This window comes from Myotis davidii, unplaced genomic scaffold, assembly GCF_000327345.1.
Source record: "Myotis davidii unplaced genomic scaffold, ASM32734v1 scaffold281, whole genome shotgun sequence".
NCBI classification, from domain to species: domain Eukaryota; kingdom Metazoa; phylum Chordata; class Mammalia; order Chiroptera; family Vespertilionidae; genus Myotis; species Myotis davidii.
In genome coordinates this window covers 2599831-2605492 of record NW_006293784.1, presented here as the reverse complement: position 1 = coordinate 2605492, position 5662 = coordinate 2599831, and positions in this window count along the sequence as shown.

Below are 5662 nucleotides of genomic sequence, written 5' to 3'. Positions count from 1 at the left end.
CGGGTGACTGAAGCTCCCAACCTCTCCTTTTTTTCTTTTTATTCTGGGATTTATTTACCTTCTATGGCTGTCACTGGAACTGAGAGCCGGCTTTAGTTCTGAGACATCGGCTGCTAAAAGCAGGTATCTGCATTTGTTTGGGTTCTATAATTGTAACACTGTTGCGGTCCTACTCCCTCCAGCTCTGACAGCTGAAAACAGGTTTCTGGGGTTTATTTACCTTCTATAATTGCAACATCGTTTCTTAGACTGCAAGCACAGAGCCTAGCAGCAGCAGGCAGGGAACCTTGGCTTCCTCCATCACTGGAGCAAAGAAGCCTCCTGTTCACTTCAGCTGCCTGGCTGCCGGCCGCCATCTTGGTTGGCAGTTAATTTGCATATCCTGCTGATTAGCCAATGGGAAGGGTGTCAAGGTAATGGTCAATTTGCATCTTTCTCTTTTATTAGATAGGATGATTCTGTGACTGTCTTCACACATATATCTTTGAGGACTTATGTGACTATTCTAATTGGGTAAGTTGCTAAGAGTTAAATTACTGAGTCAAAGTATAGGTATATTAAGATTCTGATGAATATTGCTAAATTGTCCTTCAAAATTTGTACTGTTTTGCATTCCACTTCTTTCTCTAAATGCCTATCTATACTATTTAATCTTTGCCAGTCTGATTGGGAAAATGTGGCTAATTTTTAATTTTATTATTAAATTTTAGCATCTTCCTGTCTAAAATAGATATGACTTAGGAAAGCATACAAATCTGAAGTGTACAGCTCAATGATTTTTACATATGTATACATTTGAGCAACCACCATCCAGATGAAAGTATAAAACATTCTCATTTCCTCAGAAAGTCCTCTCTTGCCCCTTCACCCACCTAACCCAAAGGTAATCATTCTGACTTCTGTCAACATTAATTCATTTTGCCTCTTCTTGAAATTAGTATAAATGAAATCAAATTATTTTATGTCTTCCTTTGCTCAACCTAATATCTTCATTCATTCATATTGTTGTGTGGATCAGTTAATTCTTTTTTATTATTGCTTTGTATTACATTATATGAATATGCAATAGATTAGTAATCCATTCTCCTTTGATGGACATTTTAGTTGTTTCTAGTTCTTTTACAGTAATGAATAATGTTGCTATTACATTCTTGTGTATGTCTTTCATTGGGCATACATACTCGTTTCTTTTGGTCATACACCTAGAGTAGAATTGCTGAGTCATAGAGTAGGTATATGTTTAGCTTTAATAGACACTGCTTAATAGTTTTCTAAAGTTACACTCCCACCAGCAATGTATGAGAGTTCCACCTGCTTCCCATCCTTCCCAATACTCAGTGTTTTTCGTCTTTTACATTTTAGACTTTCTGGTAGATACATGATAGTTTCTTGTGGTTTTAATTTTTATTTTCCTGATGAATAATGATGTTAACCATCTTTCCATACGCTTATTAGCTATTTGGATAGTCTCTTTTGTGTGATACTTGTTCAAGCCTTTTGCCCGATCTTTAAATTGTTTCTCTGTGGTTTTTTAAAATTTTATCTGATTTGCATGAGTTATTTATATATTCTTTACCTATCTTTGTCATAGATAGATAGACAAAATATTATCCTAGCCTGTGACTTACGTGTTTACTCTCAAACATATTTTTAATAAAAGTTCTTAAATTTAAATTAAGTCCAATTATGTTTTTATTCTCTTATGGTTATTTTTTTCTGTTCTAGTTAAGAAATCTTTATCTACCCTAAGGTCAGGAAGGTGTTCCCCTATGTTTTCTTCTAGAAATTAAAATATTTCAATTTAACATTTACACTTCAGAGCAACCTTAAATGAATTTTTTAACATGTTGTCAAGGTAGGAAATCAACTTTTTGAGGATTTTTTCCTATGTGGAAATACAATAGTTCTACCCTTATATGTTGGAAAAAAACAACTTTCTTCCACAGAGTTGCACTGACACCATAGGGAGAAAGTATTCACCGTTAAATGTGCCAGCTGTAGAGTTTTGTTCTTTTTTTTTTTTTGAACCTTTTTTAAGATTAATAAAGTTCCCTTATATTTTAAATTTGTTGAGAATTTTTTTCTGCAAGCATGTCATGTTTTATTAAATGCAATTTTCTGTGTCTATTGAGATCATTATATGGTTTTTCTCCTTTTTTTTTCTGTTCATGTACTGGATTACATTGATTATTTTAGAATGTTAAAACAAACTTACATCCCTGGTATAAACCGTACTTGGTTATTATGTATTTTTATCTCTATATTCAATTTGTTAGTGTTTTATTTTGAAATTTTGCATCCATATGCAGAAAGGACTTCAGTTTGGGCTCAGATTTATGTTAACCTCATAAAACAAGTAGGTAAGTGTTCCCTTTTTCACTAATCTCTGAAAGAATTTGAGAGAGAATATCATTATTTCTCTTTGAATATTTGTCAGAATTTCCCTTGAAAGGCACTGAGTCCTGGATTATTATTATAGGAATTTAACTATGTATCTATACATTCCATTTCCTTTTTTTTAAAAAAAAATTATTCCAAAGAGAAAGGTAGAGAAGAAAGAGAGAGAGAGAAACATCGACGTGAGAGAGAAACCTCCACCTATTGCCTTGAGTTCAGGGATCAAATCCAAAACTTAGGCCCTGACTAGGAATTGAACCCACCACCTTTTGGTGTACAGGACAACACTCCAACCAACTGAGCCACAACGGCCAGGGCTATATTCCATTTCTTAAAGTATGTCAGATTTTTAGTATTTTACTTCTCTTTGTTTCAGTTTTAGTAAATTATGTTTTTCAAAGAATTTGTCTATATGGTCAAAATTATTGGCAAAAGGTTGTTCATTGTGTTCTCTAAATATCTGTAGATTGTGTAATGACACCACATTTTGAAACTCCAGATATTGGTTATTTGTTTCTCTTTTATTGAATATTCTTGCTAGGAGATTTTAGATTTTATTACTCTGTTTAAAGAACAAATTTTGGCAGTGATGACTTCTCTATTGTATATACACTTTCTATTTAATCGAATACCGTGTTCTTTATTATTTGCTTCTTCATTTGAGTTTATTTGAGTTTCATTTGCTCTTCTTCTAGTTTCATAATATGAAAGCTTAGAGTATTGATTTTCCACCATTCCTTTTTTCTACTGTGTTCATTAGAAGCCATAAATTTCCTTCTAAGCACTGCTTTAGCTGCATCCCACACATTTGATGTTTTATTTTCATTATTCTTCATTTTAAAATATTTTCCGATTTCCTCTTTCACCTACAGGTCATTTAGAAGTATGTTCCTTAATTTTAATACATTTTGGATTCTCCCCTTATATTTCTCTACTGATTTTTAATGGTCAGAGAATATACTCTACAATTTCAGTCCTTTGAAATTTGCTGAGTCTCGCTTTATGACCCAGCAGATGGTCTATATTTGGTGTACATTTGAAAAGAATGTGTATTTTGCAGTTGTTGGGTATAGTGTCCTATAAATATCAATTAAGTTAAGTGGCTTAATAATGTTTAAATATCTTTCTATTGATTACTCGGTCTTCTTGTTTTTAGTTACTGAGAGGTGTGCTCAAACCTCCAGTTATGACTGTGAATTTGTTTATTTCTTCTTTTATTTTATTTAACTTTTTCTTTATATACATATTAAGCCTATGTTATGTCCATACAAATTTAGAATTGTTGCGTTTTCCTATTGAGCTAACACTTTTATTATTATGAAATGTTCTTCTTTATTTCTAATAACACTTCTGGCCTGAAAGTACATTTTGTCTCATAAATATAGTCATACCAGCTTTCTTTTGATTAGTGTTTCATGCTATGCCTTTTTCCATCCTTATGTTTTCAAATTATCTGTGTCTTTATGTTTAAATGGGTCTCTAGAAAACAACATGTAATTTAATCTTCTCCAAGAAACTGATATTCACTTACTTTTAATGAGCTTATTTATATAATTGGGTTTCGGTCTACCATCTTCTATTTGTTTTCTATTGGCTTCGTCTTGTCTTTAAATTTATTTATTTATTTATTTATTGTTTGTTTGTTTGTTTGTTTTAGAAAGAGAGAGGAGAGAACCAAAATGATGGTGTAGGTAAATGCTGGTACTCACTGCCTCCCACAACCACATCAAAATTACAACTAATATACAGAACCACCATTATTCAGAACTGCCTGAAATCTGGCTGGATGGAAGTGCTACAACTAGAGAAGTAAAGAAGAAAGCACATGGAGACTAGTAGGAAGGGTGGAGGCATGGAACAGTCTGGTCCCACATTCACATGTGGTGTGTTTCTTAATAGGGAGGGATATCTAGGTTGCAGAGGCCTCCCATGAGGAGCAAGGGGTCCCAGCCCCACACCAGGCCCCTCAGCACATGGTTCCAGTGCCAGGAAGAGAAGTCCTCATAACTTCAGGCTATAAAAACCAGCAGGGATTGTAGCTGAGCAATATAGAGACTGTTGGAGTCCCAGGCAGTTACTCTTCAAGGGCCCGTCACAGATTTACTGGGAGTTGCTCCCTATGAACTCCAGCACTGGGGCAGCAGCTTGGTGGGGATTCAGGAATATATGGGCAGGAACAGGATTGTCAGGCACCGCTGCAAGAACTATGGGGCAGCTTTCTCCCAGACAAAAGTGCTGGCAGAGGCCATTGTTCCTACGCTGAGACCTCCCCTCATCACAGAGCTCACTGGCAGCCATATCTGAGTTTCCATCAGCCTGACTCACACTATTGGCTCCACCCTGGTGATTCCTTGAGATCCCACCCCAGGTCAATTTGCAGCCCCACCCAAACTGTTTGCAGTGGCTTTTCCATGTTTGGCTCAGGCTTTAAACTTTCCTAAAATCCCTCAAAACAAGCAGCAGCTGGCATCAGTGTGCCCCATTCCTCTCAAGAGGCCCAAGGCCCAGCAATAGCAGCAGGTTGCCTTGTTTCACAGCTTGGCCTTTCCTGGGCACTTCCAAGCCCAACACAAGTAGCAGCCATCTGCAAATCACTCTGTAGCTCCTGACCGGTGGCCCCACGAAGTGCACAGGCAATGGCTGACTTTGCACCTCCTGGGAGGCCCAGAGCCAGTGCACAGCTTTAGACCACACCAGATTACAACTCTACACTTCCATGAGTGACATACCCACACCAAAGCCAAGTCTTGCTCCATAGGAATATTTCCTGCACTGCAGTTCTTCCACTGTAGTCACAGCTGGTCTTCACAGCCAATTGGCCTGGAAGTCAATTCCTCCCAGTGACACCAACAGCAATCAAGTCTCAACTACAAGATAGTGCACACAGCCCACACAAGGACGTACCTGGAGTGCACAGTTCAGGTGATTGGGAAGGCTAAGCCGCTGGGCCCTACAGGACACCTACTATATAAGGCCATTCTACCAATTCCAGGAGACATAGCATCTCTATCTAATTCATATTAAAACAAACAAAAAAAAACACAGGGAAGCAGCTAAATGTGGAGATAATGAAATGTTGTCACAAATGAAAGAACAGAAGAAATTTCCAGAAAAAGAACTAAATGAAGCGGAAGCAAAGCAAACTACTAGATACAGAGTTCAAAACAATGGTTATAAGGATGCTCAAGGGTCTTAATGAGAGCTTCAAGGGACTTAGTGAGACTTTCAAAGATCTTGGTGGGACCTGTCAGAAATTAAGCATACA